The sequence below is a fragment of the Acomys minous genome, assembly GCF_964271855.1.
Source record: "Acomys minous genome assembly, chromosome: 18".
Lineage (NCBI taxonomy): Eukaryota > Metazoa > Chordata > Mammalia > Rodentia > Muridae > Acomys > Acomys minous.
In genome coordinates this window covers 17,702,887-17,725,941 of record NC_140501.1, presented here as the reverse complement: position 1 = coordinate 17,725,941, position 23,055 = coordinate 17,702,887, and the positions used below count along the sequence as shown (strand labels likewise).

General features: G+C 39.8%; 2 pseudogenes across 2 annotated transcripts; one reads left to right on the top strand and one right to left on the bottom strand.

The window, feature by feature from the left end:
• Nucleotides 1-1,981: 1,981 nt before the first annotated feature.
• On the bottom strand, nucleotides 1,982-2,602 carry LOC311589582 (small ribosomal subunit protein eS6-like; annotated as a pseudogene). The gene has a single exon. The product of its transcript is annotated as a small ribosomal subunit protein eS6-like (transcript).
• An 11,574-nt stretch (nucleotides 2,603-14,176) lies between these two features.
• Nucleotides 14,177-14,817, top strand: LOC311589313 (high mobility group protein B1-like; annotated as a pseudogene). Its single transcript has one exon. The product of its transcript is annotated as a high mobility group protein B1-like (transcript).
• Nucleotides 14,818-23,055: the final 8,238 nt, after the last annotated feature.

Genomic DNA, 23,055 nt, shown 5'->3' with positions numbered 1-23,055 from the left:
ATCCAGGCCTAACGTTTCAGGAAGGTTAGAAGGTAACCTGATTAAGTAAGTGTTCAAATCATGTTATGTGTGAGATTGTTTATTGTGTGTATATGGGTCTTTATCAAGAAAATGCTAAGCAGTTCTCTTGAGGTTTCTAAAGAAGTGCTCTCCCGTCACTCTTGTGGAAATCAATCTAAAAATCTTTAGCATGTGGAAATGGTGTGGTAGCCACATGCATCTTTATTAGACTGTGCCAATATTAAAGAGATTTACCAAAACAACAGTGCTTGTTGCACAAATTTCCTACATTGCTATTATTAAATTGTTCTTAAATTTGTAAAACTAATGAATTCTATAATCCACGCTCTTGAGTGAATTAGGAATTTTATTGTCACTGTGGTCGTATCACTAAAGAGATGTGCTAACCTCTTTATAAATTCACTAAAAATCACCATTCTACTTCAAAGAGCTCTACATACACTTCAAAACACGTGGTTGTAACACATTTTTCAGTGCATTTCCATCAATATTTTATTCTGCTATCACCCAGATTTGCCTCTTGTCACTAACAGTAAAGCAACAGGGCAGTCAGGCAGTTTAACAGAGCTCGGTTTGAGCAGGCGTATCACACTGCGATCTGCATTCAAATAGTAAAATGTGCTCTAAGAGACAAAAAGCTTTATCTGTAAACATAAACCTGGTTTTATAAATTGCCCCGACTTTAAAAAGCAGGATCTATTCATCATATGTAATTTCTTAGATTGTACCATGTTCTCTGGCTCAAATCCTACAGGGCTATAAGCAGCACTCGTTCCTGTGAAGAATGCGAAGAAGATTATGAGAGGAGATCTAGTGACGCCGCCTGTCTGTCCATGTTAGACGCTGCCCATAACACACTCATTCACCTATCCCCACAACACAGGTTTTGTAAATCTACTACAAACTCACAGTTCTACAGTGATCTCTGTCCTTAGACTCTTAAGAGAAAACATGTCTTCAGATTTCCTAGCCACAAGAATTATAAGGATTTATTTATTTGTTATTTATACAGTATTCTGCCCGCATGGGTGCCTGCACTCCACTGGAGGGCACCAGATCTCATTATAGATGGTTGAGAGCCACCATGTGGTTGCTGGGAATTGGAACTCAGGACCATTGGAAGAACAAACAGTGCTCTTAACCTCTGAGCCATCTCTCCAGCCCACACAAGAATTATAAAGACAAAATAATAGATAAAAATAATAAATAATAGGCTTTAACATCCTATAGTTAATTCTCTTCTGGGTTAAGGCAAATGCCTTTGCTAAAAGTCATTGCTATCCACCAATAATACAGCTTGACTCAGAAACAACTATAAGAAAGAGACAGGGCTTGTAGCAATCAGGAGTAAGACACAGCAAACACCACAAAGGGCAAGGAAGGGCAGGGTGCCTTGAATATTATGTAACAGCAGTGAAAGCATTTATCTGGAGTTACGCAAGGCATATCTGATGTCTGGTGACTCCCAGCACCACCATCACTGGTGGGATAGCCACTAACAAAACTCTTACTATCTTCTTCACAGGCAAACTAGAAATGAAATTAAAACACTCGAGTACATAAAGTTTTTCAAGGTATAATCATTTATTTGTTACTCTTTTTTATAACATTTTTTTCTTTTTTTACATATACATTTACATTATTACACATATATACAATAAACTATAGCAAGAAGAACCGTGACACAATCAGGAATTATATAAATGTTACATTCTTAGTATTTTTGGCTATTTGTATTTGACAGCCTTGAAGAAAACACCTTTCCTATCTTATTGCGTCTCAAATTCTGAATGTAGGTCTAGATAGATGTCTTAAGTTGATAAAGATGAGCTATGATTGATATTGATTTATTTGTTATTCTTAAAGACTTATTTTTGACTGGGCTTAGAAGTAGAAGCTCTCATGGAGGACAGCCAATCTATTCCTGGCACCTGTTTGTTTGTTTGTTTGTTTGTTTCCTTCACCCTCTTGGCCAAAAGTTTGGCATTTCTGTAGCCTCCTCCTTTTTTTTTCTCAGTACACTGTACTTCGTCAGCGTTTTGTGTTGCAGAACACGTGGAGTGACAAGACGCTGAATCTTGGGTGCTTGGTCCTGGGTTTCTTTTTTTTTTTTAAGGGCTTTCTGACAACATGTTGGCAGACATCATCTTCTTTAGAGAGAGTTAAGAGCTTTCAGATTCTACCAGCTCTTTTAGGTCCCAGCCAATGACTGGGACTGGGACAGTGTCTGTCAGTCCAAGAATGACTTCTCTCAATTTTTTTTTTTACAATAAAAAAGTTGAGAACTCTCAGATTGCCATCCACAATGCATCCACAGACAGACTTGGGCTTCCTCTCTCCAGTTCCCCTTGGTCTATAACAAGAAAGCTCTTTGCCCACTCTGCCATGGGTCAAAATGCCTTGCTTCATGGGAAAACTTTGTTCGTCATTCCCACCACTGATCCTTCCACTCTTCGCCCAGAGCACTAGCAGCTACTTCTGTGGCCATGTGCTTCTCATAGAATGTACGGAGCTCGCTTTCATCGTCCACTTCAATGAGTTTCTGACAGCTGGTGGCAGGGAAGGAGCTACTCAGCTTCATCTGGACACAGCCGGCTGCCTAGGAGGCGCCAAAAAGAAGAGCTGAAGTACATAAATTCTATAAGGTTAAGCTCTTGAAAGAACAGTTTCAAACTTGCCCAGAACAAGGGCATGCCCTGTCTTAGCTCCAAACCAAGTCATATTGTGGCCAAACACACAAAAGTAAATATTTATTTCCTTACCAAGTCAAACTTGTCTAATTTGGATACTTCTAAAATCATGTCTATCTTTTCTATGAACACACCTTTTCAGTTTGTTGCCTAAATGCATCGTGTAAGGTCTGTATTATCACAGAACCACCAGTTTTTGTTTATAGAAAACAAACCCTTTCTTGACATTTTGGCAGTCTTGAGAAAGAGAGTTTAAAGTCCTGGGGAGGCTGAGGCAGGGGAGTTGTGAGTCTGAGACAAGTCTGAGCTACACAGGTTAGTTCAAGACTAGTCTGGGCAACATGACAACTCCTTGCCTGAAGTATATAATAAAAAGGATGACTAAACACATGATAAATGAAAACATTTCAAGCTAAAATATAAAGCATTACTCAAATCAAAATGCATACAATGTAATAGAGAGAAGCCCCCATGCCTTCTCCTTGCAGTGTGCTCACCAAATTAGTAATGCAGAGGCTTATGTTTGAAGCCCTTTCTGTTCATCTGTTTTACAAGCTCCCAAAGTCCTGGCACCCTTTCCACAGAGACACAAATCTTAAAGCAGAAACTAGTCATAACTTACACTGTGACTTTAATAGATAGTGTTAGAACAAGTATGATTTTTCAACTTCTGTCTTTAGTTAAATCACTTTGCTTTTAGTTAATTTGCTGCAATCCTCTACTAATTCAAATACTCATTAATCGTCTCTAAAATGTTCTTCTATTTATTTGTTATAATACCCTTCTGTATTTAGGTGACTCTAAGGAGACAATTTGTGGGTGATATTTACATGATATCACAGAAGGACTTTGACCCAGCACTGCCAAAGGGGACTCTTGTGGTTCCATGCTCTGCTTTCTCCCTCAAAGGCATCTAGGTAGCAGGTAACGCATCCAGAAAGGGTGATGTCTGCAGGATCCTGGAGCAGCTAGGAGCGCCAGGAGGAGAAGGCCTTCTCCGAGGATTGTAGCATCACAGCCCTCTTAGCTCTCCCCATGAAACAGCAGCTCTTGGATGATATTCAGTGATGTATTTATCTGGGGTGAACAAGGGCTGTATGGACCGTGGGGCATGGGAAGGGATTACCAGAGTAGGTGCATATCATTGGCTGGGGCCGAGATGCTGGGAATCCTTCATTTGTGTGAAGAGGAATTTCAGGCACTAGGCTGTGCAATCACCTTGAGAATTGCAGAGGTAGTGGACATGCAGGCTCAGAACAGGGAGGGAGCGATCCTTACTCCTCCCGGTTTCAAGATTGAGAGTTTTGGGGTTTGGACTCCCCTCGACCTTGCTTAACTCCGTGCTAGTTTTCCCAGTGGCACAATCCAAGTGTCCCACAGACACAGCCGCTAAAGTATGATCACTATTATAGTATGTTTATGGCGTTTGGTAAATACAGGTTTCGTTTCTTTCTCTCACCTACAGATTTTTTTCTATGCAAAAGCAAAGGAATTTATTAAGCTGACGCGTCAGGGTCCACCATACTCCAGGGAGATGGAAAGACCCTGTTCTGTAATGGCGGAGGATTTAAATACCTTTACAGACGCAGAACTTAGCACAAACATGACCTGGCCCCTGCACTCTTAACCACTTGCTATCCTTTATAAAGGAACGTATGAATATGGTCCAGATCATAATGCTTAGATAATACTCAAGGCTCAATGATGGAGCAGCCCTCCATGAACATAAATTGTGATGGTCTCAGTCTTTTAAGATTAAAAGATTAACCTGACAACACGTGATGTCCCAAGCTGAGCTCTTGCCCCCTCAAGGATACAATAACTAGTAACCAAACATTTTAAAGGTCAACTAACCAATCATATTTGTATAAAGTTCTGCCGATTTTTCTTAAAGTCACTAAGGATCCAGAGAGACGATGGCTCATGCTCTGAGAACACTGGCTGCTCTTCAGAGGGCCCACGTTCAGTTCCCAGAACTCAAACGTCAGCTCACAACCATCTGCAACTCCAGGTCCAGTGGTCAGATGCCCTCTTCTGGCCTCTGCGGGCACTACATGTGTATAACATGCAGACATACCTTCAGGCAAACATACTTACACATAATATAAAAATTAATAGGCTATCATCATATGGTAGGGGAGGAGGTCCCCTTCTGTCACAGGTTTAGGGGAGGGAAATAGGGTGAAAGAAGGAGGGGGAAACAGGAAGATACCAGTGAGGGGATAACAATTGGGACATAATCTGAATAACTTATTTAAATTTTAAAAATTCAAAACTAAAGTTGAATTATTATTTTTAAAAAATTAAAACATCTAAGCTGAGCATGGTGGTACACACCTTTTATCCAAAACTTGGAATACAGAGGCAGGTAGAATTCTTTGAGTTCAAAGCCAGTCTGGTCCACACAATGAGTTCCAGGACAGCCAGGATTATACAAAACAATCCTGTCTCAAAAAAAAAAAAATAGTTTTAAGTTTAATTAGACACATGGGAGACTATTTGAGATGAGAAAGAGGGTCAATGGGAACACCCAGAGGCAAAGAGAATAACGGGAAAGTGAGGATAATCTACATGTATGATAATGTTATAACCAAAGTTGTTTTATGCAATTAATACATAGTAATAAAAAATGAAATGAAAGCAATTTCTCACACAGCACCCTTTGTCTGACAAGCACAGGTCTATATGACTTAAAAATATATACCATTTGTGCAGAACCTACTTTTTAAAAAACTACTTTTGAGTAGGGGAAAATACCATTATCCCCTTTGCAAGGTAAGTGAGACTGCAATACCAAACTCTATTCCCAGTTGCTTTGTTGAGTCATGGACAGAACAAAAAGCAAATTAGCATCGACAGCATTGGCTTTCGTTGAGATTAGAATTACCTCTCCTGGTACTTTTACATATTCATCGCATCATAACAATTGATGGTTTTTAAATTTCTCCAGAAATCAATCCAGATTATGAAACTTGACTACTTAGTTGTTACCAATTCAATATCACTCATGGGAATAAGGTGTCATTTTCATTACATTTCTGTCTCACCATTGATTTTCGTCTCATGGTGAGACTCAGACTTGAAGTTGTTCCAATCTCCTAGGGAGATTTCCTCGAAGAGCCGTTTGCCCAATCGCTCCAATGTTCAGCCCTATGGCTCCCATACTCCACACAAAGGCAGCGCTATATATGGGGAGCCAAAAGACAGAGATCTTTCCCTAGTACCAGTCGGTGTAAGAGCTAACTGAAAATATTTGAGGGTACTGCAGGCATACTGTAACCCTGGGGCCAGGATTACTCGCACACTCCCTGCACACTGAGCTGAGCCTTTCAGCCTTGCACCCATCAGGGTCTACGTACTCCACATGCCTGAGTGCTGAGGGTGCCAGACGAAAAGCCAGGAGGTCTGTAAGCCATCTAGTTCCTAAGTTCTGTGTGCTGTGCTTGAAAGAAAGAGATTTTGCATGAGATGAAAGGAAGGATTGGGAAGACAGCGCTGCAATAGAGCATGTGCCTGCCAGGAGCAACCCTGATTCGGTCCCCAGCACCATAAAGGAAGAATGCTTAAAAGAAAGGAAGGAAGAAAGGAAGGAAGGAAGGAAGGAAGGCGGAGAAAGCATGAGAGTGGGTATAAAGGAAGGAAACAATCTCACTAAAGACTCTAAGTTACATCTTCTACTATTAGAAAACAGGCTGTAAACACAGGAGTCACTCTCTCAAATGGGACAGTCTGTGTCAAGACCTATAGCCTTAAGCTGTTATGTTTGAAATCCCAGCACCCAGGGAGGGAGAGGAGAGGGGATCTCTGTGAGTTTGAGGCCAGCCTGGTCTACAAAGCAAGTCCAGGACAGCCAAGGCTACCCAGAGAAACCCTGTCTCAAAAACAAACAAACAAACAAACAAAACAAAAAGAACATTCAAACCAATACATACACTTTATAGTTACTCGTGTTTATAGTTTGAAGTAGTTGAGAATTAGAAGGGAAAAGAATCCTATGACAGAATTGTTGCTAGTTCCCACCTTCCCTACAACTAGACAGTCTTTACATTCATGTACATTTTTGCCAGATTTTGTGCTTAAATTATATTTTTTCTTTCAGATTTTCAAAAGTGCTTGAAGCTTTATACCTTTATTATGCTTTATTGTGCTAAGGGAAAAACCTGATTTGTTTGATCATAAATAGTTAGAGGTGAACAGAAAATTTTGCATTCCTGCTGAGAATCCTATGCTACTTGGCCCAGTGGAACCACACATTTATGAGATATTAAACCTTAGAAGGAAGAATTGGTAATGCGAAGGCTGAAAGAATTTAGCTATAGCCAGTAGTACCACTTAAATACTTTAGAACAGTATATTGTGCACTGTGCTGTCATAAGATTGTTTATAAATATAAATGGCAGAAGAACTAGGGGTCATAGCTCAGAATAAAGAGCATGCATGAGGCTTGATCTCCAATACTATAAAAAATAAATACATGAAGTAGAAGTTGAAAAGAACACTTCTGTTCAAAGTTATTATGGTGCAGATGTTGCAGGCATTTTTAAAGAAGCAGTGGCATTTCTGGGTTATTGGAAAGAGAATCTACACACATGGGAGGGCCTGCAATGTTATTCAGGGGGCCAGGGAGATGTTTAGTTCACTGTTACTCCTGGGACCATGAAATCCGAGACTGACCTCCCATATGCTTCTCAGCAGCAGCAGCATGTGTGTATTTGGCGTCTGTCTTGAGGACTGAGATGGCTAATAGTCACTGCCAATGTGACAGGATTTGGAATCGCTTTATAGCCAAGCCACCAGGCACATCTGGGGGGGCTACTGGAGCAGGAGAGTGTGAGGCAGGAAAACCCTCTTTTTTTTAAATTTTTTTATTAATTTATTCTTGTTACATCTCAATGGTTATCCCATCCCTTGTATCCTCCCATTCTTCCTTCCCTCCCATTTTTCCCTTACTCCCCTCCCCTATGGTGGCACTCAGAGGAAGGATAGCAGGCTACCAAGAAGAGACTTGATACCCTATGAACATATAAAGGGGAAGGAAGTCCCACCCAGGCACAGGAAAACCCTCTTAACTGTACTGTTCCAAAGGTTAGAATCCCAGACTGAATAAAAACAGGGAGTGCAAGCTGACCTCCATCACCTCTCTGAGCTGTGACTGTAGAAGCCCTATAAATGGCTACCTGAAGCTCCATTAGCCATAAGTTCCCATCCATGATGGACTATATCCTTGAACTCTGAGCCAAAGTAAGCCCTTCCTTACTTTCGTTCCTTTTTCCAGGGCATTTTATCACAAAAACGGGGAAAATAACTGATGCAGGGAGAATCAACTGAATTTCTCTTTTTTGAAGTTTTCTGCATTTCTATGAAAGAAACAATCTTCCTATAATACATCAAAAAATGGACCCTGAATAAGTTGTCCTATAATCTCACCTTCATTAGTTTTTCTTTTCTTTTCCTCTTTCGGTAAAAAGCCTTCACAAAGGCTAACTCTCAGTGTCTCATCAGAGCTGACTAGTTTGCTGTAGTCACAGAGTGCACATAAGAGCATCCTAAGACCTCCCACTCCCCCTGCTTATGTCCAGCCAAGTGCAAGCTTTCCATCTCCCATCCATTTCATGAAGCCAGAAATCCTTTCTTGACTTCACTGGAATTTGGGAAACAAAGTACAAATAAATCTTCCATGATCAGATTAGTAACTCCAGACCCAAAAGTTGCAAAAGCAACACCAGATTCAAGCATTTTCTTTATCATTCAAATGATTTTTCACAGTCAACTGATGTAAAATGTTTAAAGTTATATCTAGGAGCAGACTAGTTCTTGCTTTTCCTGGGAAGTGTTTTTATTGTAATGATTTCACATCATCTGTCCCTAAGGCATTCCTCCTGAATCTGTGAGCTCAGCAAGAATGGAACCAATGGAAATGTCCACCTGGAAGACAACTGGAAAGTAAAGGAAGTTTTGTAAGACAGCTCTGTCATGGAACTCAAATAAGAATAAAGATCTGAAGAAGAAAGAGGAGGAGGGAGGAAGAGGAGGAGAAGGAGAAGAAGAAGGAGAAGGAGGAGGAGGAGGAGGAGGAGGAGGAGGAGGAGGAGGAGAAGAAGAAGAAGAAGAAGAAGAAGAAGAAGAAGAAGAAGAAGAAGAAGAAGAAGAAGAAAAAGAAGAAGAAGAAGAAGAAGAAGAAGAAGAAGAAGAAGAAGAAGAAGAAGAAGAAGAAGAAGAAGAAGAAGTCGTTAAGCTACTCACTCTTAACATGTTATTAACTCCTGTTATTTACTAGTTTGTCTTTACTTAGAATGGTAAAAGGTTGCATGTGTCTACCATATTCTAGATACTGGAGTTGCACCTTACCAAATCCTGCCATCTTCAAGGGAACAACAATCTGGCTAATTCCTCTTATTATTCTTCCTATCGGGAGCAGCTGTGGATTTTTTTTCTTGGAGTGTGTGCTTTTAACTCCTAAGTAGTAATTTCTTCATTCCTTAATGGTCTGTCTCTCATCATACCATCATCTATCTGTATATAATCCTTCTGTAACCTCTAATAGGCTTTTCTAAAATAACTACCTATGGTGTTAGGTCTCAGCACAATTGTACTCTTCCTTTAATTTTCATATGTGTATACCAAGTCAAAGTCTTCCCCCATGCTATTGTTCTGTCCATGGCTTCATATAAAATGACACCACCAGGCTTCAAGGAGTTTTTTAGGTCATCTTTCACTAGACAGAAATAGTGTGCCTTCGAACCAAACTAACCCCAGCAAAAACACAATAACCTTTACTTGGAGGCACACCCTTGAGATTATTTGACGTAAGTGTCTCAAACCACATAAACTTCCTTAAGCTTGCTCACTTCTCCCTACTCCTACCTTTCCCCAAGCTCAGTCAGTAGGAGTCACAGAAATGCACTCAATTTAGTGCTACCCAAGATGATCCAAGGAAGCTAGGATTGATGGAAAATGCATCAAATATATTTTCAAATCAAGTATAAAAGAGTATTCAATTGATTACGATAAGAATTTTCCATGGTACAATTATGCCTCTAGTAAAAACTATTTTATAAGACATAAAATAACTTTTAAGGGTGTGGAACAGGTAATGTGGCTTAACAGGCAAAGTGTCTGCTACCAAAATTGATGACTTGATTGCAATCCCAGGACCCATATGCTGGATAAATCATGCACATATATACATACACACACATGTGCACACACACACACACACACACGCACGCGCACGCGCACACACACACACACACACACACACACACATATATATATATATATATATATATATATATATATATATATATATAATTTTTAAAAGAACTTCGACTTCTTTGTGTTCTTCCTGTATCCCAAGGCGATAGCATGTTCAGGCTAATGAAGATGAGCACTGATGCTTATTAAAAGCTTTATCTTCTGAAGACCTTTATGAGGCCAGTGTGCCCTTAACCTTTCCTGAATCATTCCTCCAGTCTCCTTTGCCAAACCAGAACAATGGTAGGCTTTATAGAAGTTTTCGTAAAGGCAATAATTCTGTTCTGTGTATACCAGTTAGCAGTTTGCATCCTACAAGTTGGTGAACACAATCATTGAAAAATACCAATGGGACCAGCTGATCTGACATTAAAAACCCAACAAACATTAATAATCACTTTCTTTTTTAGACAACACAATGGCCTTAAACGCTAAAGCTTACACATTAGCCATGGTGGACATACCAGAGCACTTAAGCACATGATGGCCTGAACTATTATAATCTGTTATGTGTTGATAGAATTCTCCCTAACAATGTTATTTAAACGTAAGATTGAAATAAATAGTTTAATATAGGTTTATAAAAAAACTCCAAGAATTCAGTCAATTAAATGAAAGAAAAAGAACATCCATTAAACATTTAATTCCCTTAGGATGTTTTGAAAGTCAAACACAGTAGTTCTTGATATGCATGGCGGACACAGTCCAAAACCTTGAGTAGATGCTTGACACTGCATGTAGTACCAAATCCTATATGTACTGGGGTTTTTCCTATACATACCCATTATAACTTCTAATTCCAAGTTAGGCACAACAAGAAACTAACAAGAGCAATAATAAAACAGAACAGTTGGAATAGCGTCCTATAATAAAAGCTGTGGATGTGTGGTTTCTCTTCTCCTCTCTAAGCTCACTGTGTTGAGTTCACCTTTGTTCTTGTGAAGATGTAAAACGACACAATGCCTGTGTGATGAAACAAGACCAGGTGGTGGTTGTGGACACATGACATCTGTATGACATTGTGCCATGGCATTAGGTGACTTCAAAAAAAAAAGAGCTGCTTAAATATGAGCAGTGCACATCTGATGACTGATTTACCAGTTGTCTGACAGGCAGGTAGGAGATACAGTGTGAATACTATGGACAAAGGGCTAGTTAACAGAGAGAGACAGATCAGGAAAGAGCAAACTTCCCGTTATGCTCACCAGATGATGGACAATTAAGAACTTAAAAAAATCATCTGTCTCTGGCATTTTTTACTTAACGTGTTTAGCCTCAAACTGGCCATATGTAGATGAGATGTTGAAAAGTGAAACTACAAACATAAAGGTATGAGTAAGTCCATTCCTGAGAGCGAACTTGTTCTCCCTTATTCAGAAAAAGGCTATTTCAATTAAAGCACAAAGATAATAAGTTCTTTATTACCTCACAGTTTCATTAAAGCAAACTTAATTTAAAATTTACACAGTAAAAATTTTATGAAATGTTCTTTTGTTTTTCTTCCAAAAAGTATGGGGTCAGTCATGGAAAATTAAAATTGAATGTGGGAGGATCAAAAGTCTGAGTAGAACAAACTTTCTTTCTAAAATTATATTGTAACTGGTATCATTTTCTTCTTTTTCCTATGTGCATCCACCTACTGCTTTAATCACACACAAGCACAAAACACACAACCAATAGCTCAAAGAGTTTACATTATCCAGGAGGCTACAAACAGCAACTGAGCATAAGAAGCCAGCCCTGTGTGTTGTCTAAACCAGCAAGCCAAAGTCAAGAATATCGAAAGTTTAGAAATCAGTTTATTGTAGTAGACAGAAGGAGTAAGTTCCACTGGTAGAAGCTCTGAATTTAATCATCAGTATCAGAAAGAGAAATCAGTCGTTCTGAGTTAAGTTGAAGTCTCTCACTTATGACTGTAGATTAGACCGCCACCTTCAAGGTGGCTTCCTGAGAGGGCTGTAGGCTGCAGTGGTCCATGCAGGTCAAAAGGAAAGCGTGTACAACAGGCTTTTCCTGCTCCATGCTGCCGGGAAGCTGAACTTTCTCTCTCAGACTTACCATCCACTTCTCCTCCCCCCCACCCCCGACCCCCTTACAGGCAAGGCCTGCTTCCTGGAAGATGACCCCAGCAAAGGTTCCAGACCTCGGCATTCTGTGCCTGGGGCCCTTCACTGAGAAAACTTAGTGTAAAAACTGGATCTCCAATAGTATCTGCCTACTGTGATCTCTCTCCTGGGTCTCTTCACCCTTAAATTCTTCATTTCTTTACAGAATTTAGCTGAGCAGCAGTTTCCCTAGCCTGTTTATCTCTATGTCTGTCTCCCTGCTGGTATTTATGGCTTATCACTGTAAGTCTTTATTGAATGTAATCTGTTTGGGGATATAGTTGGCATGAAAGATGCTCCACCAAACGAAGTTGTAAAGTATTATACATAAATACTTAATTCCTGGATTTATTTATTATCATCATTACTTATTTACCACTGTACGTACCCAGGACACCTTTGAAAGAAATAAATCTGGTCAGTTGCTCTCCCAAATTTGATCAGAATATCTTATAAGATATAAATTATGGCATTATATAATTATTAATATTCTTCATATGACTGGCACAGATTACAGTTTACAAAAACTTTTTCACATCTTATCTTCCCAGACACCCAATGTTAGGAGATCCGTAGCTCCATGGTACGTGTCAGAGACCTGAGGCTTTAGCAATTTGAGTGACATAACAAAGGTCATCTGAGTAAGAAGGCTCACATGTTGGCACAAACCCAGGTCTCCTGCTGCGGGCTCTAAGTCCTTCCCGCTCCAACCTGGCCTGCAGGATCGCTAGAGATATGTAACTCCAGCAAAGGCCTCACGAACAACAAGATGGCCATGCCATCTCTTGGCTCAGTGAAACTTCCTGGAGGCTGAAAAGTCTACAGTACATAATGTATTGGTTTTGGCTAAATTAATCCAACTTTTTATCTCATCCAAGTCCACTGGAGTCTAAGTTTGAATTTGAAGTCCCTGTACTAATTTCTTCTATGTAGCCATAGGCAAGCTGGGAAAGGCACTACAGTTCTCTCTCTTATATAAGAAAGCACAGTTGATTACATTCACCACAAAATGTTAGTAATGGCTGAGCTACAATTGTGGCCCTGTGTGTATTACAGGGAATACAATTAGGATGCTAATCAGGTGAGTGCAAAGGGATAAAGATCCAAGAAGGACAGAGAATAGAAAACAGGTTACACAAGTGATTTGATGACCTTTATTATAAACAGGCTATTAGGACACACTTAAATAATGAATTGCAAGGTAAGAATTCTGATGGGCCTTACAATTAACATCAGCTGATTCATTGTATCTCATATTTCTATATCTACCAGGAGTAGAAGGAGAGAAACACAGATAAAGAATTTGCATAGCTATTCTTCCTCTGAGTGTCACCAGGCCTCCCCATCAAGGGTAGCAGCAGGCTACCAAGAAGAGACTTGATACCCTATGAGCATATATAGGAGGAGGAGGTCCCCCTCAGTCACAGTCATAGGGGAGAGAGTAGGGGGAAAGCAGAAGGGAGGAAGGAATGGGAGGATACAAGGGATGGGATAACAATTTAGATGTAATATGAATAAATTAATAAAATAAAAAATTAAGATAAAAAAATCAATCGGCAAAATTTCAGAAAATTTCACCAATGTTTATTTTCCCCAATAACCGAACTAGAAGTTAAAAGCTGAAAGGTTTATTTCAGAAATAAAATTGTGTTCCATATATGTAAAAAAAAGAATTTGCATAGTTATTACACCTAGGATATATATTCTTGTGATAAAAATAGACTAGTAATTGATATGACCATGATTTAATCAACAAACAATTAACTTGTATAACTTACTTGTCCTAAACAGCCGACAATAACACTTTCAAAGTATTGGCAGTAAACTTTGTATTATAATTGAGTTATATGGGTACAATACCTCATATTAGATTAGAAATATATATATATAATGTGGGTAAAGACCAGATAGTTTAGTTTACAATTAAGCTTAGTTGTTTAGGGGTTAAGATGTTTTTAGGTCTAGATAGATTCTTTAAGTAGATAGGGCCCCCTGTTCTTTAGGGCTGGGTGTGCTCAATTTACTAAGAGCCTGGTACCTTGCATGATTGAGGCCATTGAACCACTAGCCAAGATCCCTCCGCTGCTGACTGAAAATCAACTAAACATGGGCAAAGGAGATCCTAGGAAGCCAAGAGGCAAAATGTCTTCATACGCATTCTTTGTGCAAACTTACCGGGAGGAGCACCAGAAGAAGCACTCGGATGCTGCTGTCAGCTTCTCAGAGTTCTCCAAGAAGTGCTCAGAGAGGTGGAAGACCATGTCTACCAAAGAAAAGGGGAAATCTGAAGACATGGCAAAGGCCGACAGGGCTCGTTACGAAAGAGAAATGAAAACCTACATTCCCACACACACACACACAAAAGGGAGACCAAAAAGAAGTTCAAGGACCCCAATGCATCCAAGAGGCCTCCTTCGGCCTTCTTCTTGTTCTGTTCTGAGTACCGCCCCAAAATCAAGGGAAAACACGCCGGCTTATCCATTGGTGGACTTTGCAAAGAAGGTAGGAGAGATGTGGAACAACACCGCCGCGGATGACAAGAGAAGAAGGCGGCCACGCTGAAGGAGAAAGCACAAAAAGGATACTGCTGCGTACAGAGCTAAAGGAAAGTCTGATGCAGCGAAAAAGGGGATGGTCAGGGCTGAAAAGAGCAGGAAAAAGAAGAAAGAGGAAGACGATGAGGAGGATGAAGAAGATGAGGAAGAGGAGGAGGAAGAGGAGGAAGAAGATGATGATGAATAAGTTGGTTCTAGAGCAGTTTTTTTTCTTGTCTATAAAGCATTTAACCCCATCCCCGTACACAACTCACTCCTTTTAAAGAAAAAAAAAATTGAAATGTAAGGATGTTGTTTTTAAACTGTACAGTGTCTTTTTTTTTTTTTTAATAGTTAACGCATTACCGAATGTGTCTTTAGCTAGCCCTTTCCTGGTGGTATTTTCAATGACCACTAACCTTGCCTGGTACAGTCTGGGGATTGTAAATTGGCATGAAAATTTAAAGCAGGTTCTCGGTGCACAGCACAAATTAGTTATATATGGAGACGGTAGGTTTTGTTGTGTGTGTTTTTTTTTTCTTTTTTACCCCCTCTTTTTTTGTTTGTTTGTTTTTGGTTTTTTCCATCTTCAGTTGTCTATGATGCAGGTTATACCAAGATAATTGTTCTGTTAACTGAATACCACTCTGTAATTGCAAAAAAAAATTGCAGCTGTTTTGTTGACATTCGGAATGCTTCTAAGTAAATACAATTTTTTATTTTTAAAAAAAGTAGATAATAACAAGATATGCTAGATATTGACTTACATTCAGAATTTTAGATGCACCAAGATAGGGAAGATGTTTTCTTCAAGGCTGACAAAGACAAATAGCCAAAACACTATGAATGCAACATTTATATAATTCCTGACTTTTTATGGTTCTTCTTGCTGTAAGTACTTTAATGTGTGTGTGTGTGTGTGTGTGTGTGTGTGTGTGTGTGCGCGCGCGCACGCATGCACATGTGTGTAATAATATAAAAGTATATGTAAAAAACTCAAGAAAAGAATTTGCATAGCTAAATCAGTACATTCACATTGTGTTGGTCCCATGCATGCATCCTGCTGGAATAGTGAACTCACAGCATATTCCCCTGTATGCTTATTTATATACAATATTATACTTATATATAAATATATAAGTATAATATAAATAGTATATATACACATATCCTTTCTTGTATAGAGGTCTTAAATAGAGCAAATTATTCTTCCACCAAAAATTTTTAAATGCTCTATATTCCATCTCATGAAAATTCCTACCTCTACTTCAGAGACTTCTACACTAAATCCTCTCTCAAGCTTTATGGAGATGCAGAAGTTGATAAAGAGAATGTCTGAACAGTACTCCTTCTCATCACTGGATGCCATGCAAACAACCTTCGCTCATGGAACACTTTCTGGTCTAATCGAAATGTCAGCTCTGAAAATCCAGCATAATGATAAACCCATACTGCATTACTCACTCCTAAAGGAACATTTCAGTGCAAACCCCAATGGCTGGACATGTGCAATCTCTCAAAAGGAATAAATTAGCTATTGAGTCTCACCCCAGCAGTCAGTGAAGCACATTAAGCTCCTAAATAAATACACTGGCTGAGAAATTTTATTCACTTCATAACAAAAACAGATTAAATTGCCGCTTTGAACTGAAGAATAATTACTCTTGAACCAAGTATAATGGACCAGATGCACCAGCTTCATAAAAAAGGTCGGGGTTGGGGGGAGATAAATAGAAAATATAATTTCTCAGTCAGAAAGAAGTGAAAAGAAAAATAAGGAATGTGATAAGTCACGCGTGTATGACAGTGAGGGAGGCAAATGTTTGCCATGTTTTCTAGTCAAATTGTTGTTGTTGTTGTTGTTGTTGTTTTTGGTGATTTAAAAAGAAGTTACAAAACACGTGCTTTTCAAATTGGGTCCCAAAATAATTAACATTTTTGTCAAGTATGTAAAACTTAAGCTATTCCTATGAGAGTATGTAGTGTTAATCTATAACCCAATGATATAGTTAGAAATAGTTTCGTTTGCCAAATTTATTTCTATCTCCAAATGAATAGGTTAAAATAATGTATTTTTACTTTTGTGCCACTGTGACCAAAATCCTAGTAACTTAAGGGAAGAATTATTTCTGAGTGCTCATGACACAGAGGGTTCCAAAGGATGTCAGTGTGTACCACTGCCTTTCTCTTTCTCACCCTATTATTTACCCTGGATCCAACCCATGGGCTATTGCTTCCACATCCAGTATGGGTCCTCTCGTCCATTACTCATCTCTAAAAACAGACACACACACACACACACACACACACACACACACACACACACACACACATGTGCATGCCCACACAGGCACACCTAACTTGTCTAAGTCTGTTAAGGTTGACTGTGAGATTGACAGTCACAAATAATACTGAGATTTGCAGTGGTTTTTAACAAAGACTATAGAGACAAGCTTAATAAAATGAAAAGGAAAAATTCAAAATTATATGTAGCAGATAAATTATACTATGAAGAATACAATGCTATTGCAGATAATCAACAAATTTGGCTGGAGTGTCTGTTGCACAATAATGGGAGGCACTTCATTTAAATTATCTCAAAGAGGAAACCATCTCCTTGGGGTTACAATATATTCCTAGACAGTAAATCTGAAAAATAACACAGAATGTTTGTGTAACAGAGTACTGAGTAGACTAAGGGACACAAGTCTACAAAAAAGAGTGTTTTTGTTATTGTCATTTTTCAGATCATTTGTGTTAGTAACAGATCTTAAAGCCATGCTTACAGCATAATGCAAGATGCATCACACATAAATAAGGCAACATAGTGCATGCATTAGCTTTTTGGTGGTCTAGCTTGATCAGTGATTAGGGAAAACATATCCTAGTGACTACCTTCTTTAAACACCACATTTAAAGAAGGATAAAAAGACTCACAGCTGAGGCTGTACCTGAGGCAGAAGCCCACACATTTTATTTTGAAGGGAAAAAAAAAAAAGAATGTGTTCCTACGTGCTAATTCTTTTGGACTAAGACCAGCTTGCCAGCCCCAGTGCTCATTCTAAACCACTAATTTCTTAGAGCCTTGGACAATCTACAAATTGCCTGCCACAACAACAAATCTAGCCACTGGGGTTTTTCATCTTCAAATATTGTTCCCATATTGAAGCCTTTGAAAGGACAGGAAAGTGCCAGGCTCAGTAGTGCACACCTTTAATCCTAGAATTCAGAGAGTCAGAGGCAGGCTGATCTCTGTGGGTTAGAGGCCAGCCTGGCCGACAAAGAGAATCCAGAACAGCGAAGGCTACAGAGAGAAACCCTGCCTTAAAAAAGCAGGAGGAAGAGGAGGAAGAGGAGGAAGAGGGGAAGGAGGAGAAGAAGGAGGGGGAGGGGGAGGAGGAGGGGGGAGGAGGAGGGGGAGGAGGAGGAGGAGGAGAAGAAGAACAAGAACAAGAAGAAAAAGAACAAGAAGAACAACAAAAACAAGAAGAAAAAGAAGAGGAAGATGAGGAGAAAGAGGAGGAGGAAGGAAGGAAGGAAAGAGGGAAGGGAGAGAGGGAGGGAGGACAGGAAAAATGGTGTCTGTGTGCATATGCATGTTAGGTCAACTCTATATAAGGGCATCACATATGTGAGAATGAGATCATCAATGAATGGAAAATTTGGCCTTCCCCATCCCCAGTGCTTTTACATGAAGTTGTTTTTGGGTATCCACCAGGAAAGACTGCCCAAATGGGTTTTAAAGTCTTCATTATGCAGGAGATTATGCTGAGTGATCAGGACCCCAGAGAGGCTCAGTGCTACACTGAACTCTTAAGCACAAAAACCATGTTAACAAGAACACTTAGCCAGAAGCAGAACGACAGAAGCCGAAAGGCTAGGTTAGCGCATTTAGAGATTTTCTCAGATCTATGGACTTTGATGGATGAGATCTTTGCTTTCATTTCGGCTGGTGTGGCTGCATACATATAGCCTGAAAGGTACTTCCATCATGGAGTCAGTTGTGCTAAGGTCTGGGGGCCTAGCACAAAGTTAGATTGGTGGTATAGAAATAGAAACCTACATCATTCCTTCATTGACCCCAACTCATAAAGACTGACTTGGTACCTACCTTACACTTGTTGAATGTTGCTGCTTCAGAATAATCAATTTCATCTACACATTTTCCTTCAGCCTGCTCAGCTTCAACAATTGAAAATGAAGCAAGCCAGGCAGCACATGATAAGACCTTGCCTCTCAATCTGTTTCTCCACTTGTGTTCATCTAAAAGTGTTTCCCCTGTGACTCGCACCAAGCAACGATATAACTTTCCCACCCACCATATATGCAGTGGCCATTATAGAAGGACTTTTATGTGGTAGCATGCATGTAAAGACTTTTACCTCTCTACAAATTTAACACAGGAGTCCAAGCTATGACCACATGATGCTGAGTGCTCAGAAAATGTGACCCCAAAATTACTGGAAGATTTCCTGTTCTTGTGCATATTATGATGCTGACTCAATGCTCAGGTTGCTCGTATATATAAGTCAAGACCCTTCCCTATAAATGCTTAAGCATTCTTGGTTTTGCTCTTTTGATGTGGGAGACAGTGGGAGTTACGGATGTTGACATTAATTCCTCAAGCTGTGCCCTCTCACAAGCCGGTGTACAGACCCAAGCAGTTTCCTTGTCTTGCCTAAGAAATGAGGTCATACTTGATACCCTATGAGCATATAAAGGGGGAAGAAGTCCCCTTCAGTCACAGTCATAGGGGAGGGAGGAATGGGAGGATACAAGGGATGGGATAATCATTGAGATGTAATATGAATAAACTAATAAAATAAAAAAGAAATGAGGTCACATACATAACTTTTCTGAATTGATCATTTTCTCAGAAGAGAACAGAGACAGTGTCACTCCTCACATCTCCTTCCTCTTCTCATTGCCGTCCACTTGTAAATTAACACAGGACCACTTAAAAGTAAAATTGAACTTGCCTGCATGACACAGTTTCATTTTCAGGAAGTCACATCTCCACATCTCCAGAAAAGCCTATTTTCCAAAATCTATTGGCATTTAACAATGTGTGTGTGTGTGTGTGTGTGTGTGTGTGTGTGTGTGTGTGTGTGTGTACTCAGTTGGAACTCTGAGTTCAAGGCCAGCCTAGTCTACAAAGCAACTTTCAGGACAGCAAAGCTACACAGAGAAATTCTGTCTCTACACATTCCTTCCATATAGTTAGGTCTCAGTAAAAGTCTACAATATTTCTTAACATTGAATTCAAGAAATGAATATCACTATGTTCAAGTACAGTAACTTATATTAACAGTCCAATATAAAAATTGAGTCTTTAGATAGGTTATGGCCCTAGGGGGAACCTACTGATATTTTACTAAATGAACACAGCAATAGAATGATTCCTAATGACATATTTCCATATCCATAGAGCAGCCCATCACTCAGCCCTCATCTGAGACACTTCTTCTTTCAGTAGATGGGAAATAACACAGAAACCCACAACTGGACAATGTACAGAGGGTGAGAGACTTTGGGCACTCAGTTCTAAATTCGATGTGTTCGTCAAACCCTCCTCTCAAGGTTCAGTGACTTATGTGGAAGAGGAGGCAGGAAGATTATAAGAGCCTGAGGTGCTAGAAGACTTGAAGGAGACAGAATTTTCCAGACCCAATGAGCAAGATACACATATGAACTCACAGACTTTGACAGCATGCTCATCTCAGTACTGAGAAGAGGAAGTGGTCACAAAGTCCTACCACTAGCCAAGAAGCCATTGGAAATTGATACCTGCTGGGAGAGGCTGAGTTTTCTCCAATGAAATGACCACACTTTGGTGGTTATCAACCACGTTCCAGAGGAGACCCCATGCACAGGAATAGTTGTTTGAAACAAATTGAACTCTGTGTGGGGGGCGGGGGTGTGGGGGGGGGTCTGTGTGTGTGTGTGTTTGTGTGTGGTGTGTTTTGGTTTGATTTGTCTTTTTTGTCATTTTGTTGTGTTGTTTTGCTTTTGGAACACATGAAGCTGGGTGGGAGACTCTAGTGTGCTATGGGGGAGGGAAAAGAGTATGATCAAAATATTATACAAACAGTTTAAAAATAAAATTTTACATGTGAAAAAGAGAGAAAAGATGACTACAAAAAAGAAAAAGAAAAAAATGGTGTCTAACCCTTATTAGGTTTGAAAGTAAATACTACTTAAAACTTCTGATAAATATTATTTTTAAAAGTGAATTTTCTGTGATCAGAATTAAAATTTTTGCATTTGTTGGGAAATCTTCAAAGCATCTTTTATGGCAGTGGATTCCATCTTAGGAATGACAAAGGCAACCCCCACGTTTAAGATGTTCTGAATTCAGGCCATCTCATAGTCCTGGAATCTCTACTATTCTAGAGTCACCACTGTAACTGAGGCTGCACTCGCACCAGTGGCCTCTCTTCAGGCAAGCTTCAATCCTGCCACTCAGTGCCACAGTTTAGTTGCTTTCCATGATCCCTTTGTGTGGGAGTTGCTCACACATAATCTGCCAAGTTCTTTAGCCAGATTGGTATACAGTTTTAATCCCACACTGGGGCACAGCCTGTGCTAGCCCTGAGAAAGGAAGTACTCCCCAGTCCATTTCATGCTGGTCTCATATTAATCACAGCTGATTTTTCAACCTCGGCTAACCAGAATCTACCATGCTAGCAAAGCAAATGTTTTACCTCTGCATATTCTCAATCCAAACATATTATACAAAAGTCTTGATAGAGTCTAAGAAGGGTTCTCAAACTTCCCTGTTGTAGTTAAATTAATGTTATTATTATGCCCCACATTGGGCACCACTTGTTGTTTTTAAAGTATTAATAGGGCCTAATAATTGTTATTATCAGGCCTATAATTATTATTACTACATCAGTAAAACCCACTAGCAATCAATCAAGACACAAACACATGTTATACTTTAAAATAGCCTTAGTTAACCTGGGGCAGGGCAGACATTAATCCCCTAAACCACTTCCCATAGTGAAGCAAGTACGGAATGCCTGCCTCAGTCTCATGCCATTTGCTTCTAATAATGTCTATCAAGCTACCTCGCATCGATAATCCGAAATACTTGCTAATGTCCTTCATCTGGGCTGAATCTTCCATTCATGCTGGCCACATGCTTTCTTCCACCTAACCCATGATGACCTTTCTCTCTTCTTGGGACCCTGTCCTTGGCCTCTCTCTTCTTCCTCTCATCCTTTTTTCTTCTTCCCAGGATTCTCTCTGTATCTCTCTAAGCCTAGGAACCTTAGCCACACCTATCTCCTTTGCCCTGCCCAAGTGTGTGTCCTTTTATTGGTCAAAAGGTGGGACACAGAGACAGCAAGCAGTAATTACCATCAAAATACATCAGCTCATCCTCCAACAATTCCCTAAATAATTGTCTAAAATAAAAGGCCATTTCTTTTTTATATATACAGTAAATAATTCCACAAGCCATGAAAGCCTCTGTCTCCTGCATATCACTCAGTTCTTATCTTACAAACTCTAGCTACAAAAAAAAAAAAAAAGGCCATTTGTGAGACTTAACTGGCTTTATAGCCTAAAGTTCCAAAGGTTTCCACAGTCCTCTCCAAAATAACATGGTCAGGTCCATTGCATCAACTTCTTGTGCTCTGGTACTAATTTCTGTTCTAGTTTGCTTTCTGTTGCTATGGGGAGGGAGGAGAAAGCATTGACTAAAACCAACTTAAGAAGTAAAGGGTTTATTCCAGTTTACAGGTTACAGACTGTAGTCAAGAAAATGAGGGGAGGAGCTAAGGCAGAAACTGGAGCAGAGGCTGTGAACAACTGCTGTTCCCTGCCTACTCTACATGGTTTGCTCAGCCATCTTCCTTACGTAGCCCAGGCCTACCATCCCAGGGATGACACTGCCCACAGTTCAATGGGACATTCTCCATCACTTAAGCAATTTAAAAAGTGTCACCACAGACATGCCCACAGGCCAATCTGACAGATGCAAACCCTAAACTGAGGTTCCATCTTCCCAGATGATTCTACTCTGTGTCAAGTTGACAAAAAATTAACCAGTGCCTTTCTCCTCCAGAGTGTCACAGGATAGCACCACCTCATGGCTTACTGGATGTCTTGCTCATAGTTGTGGAATTCTGCCTGGCACTCCTCTGCTGCTCAGCAAGAAGAGCTGGCCTGAATATACAGAATACATTATTCTACAGTCTCCTATAGTACTGTAAAGTCACTACTACAAGTTGAGGGGCTAACTAGCCACTTAAAATTGAGCAATTGAGCTCTTGGTATGAAGATAGGATCTCTTGCCCATCAGGATATTGTAATTATGCCCCACAAAGAACTGTATCTGTCATTTGGTACAGCCCCCAATAGACAGAATATCTTTAAGTAGGAATCAAGTAGTACAAGAGTAGGAAAACCTTAACTTTCCATCAATTCCAGTGATTCATTTGA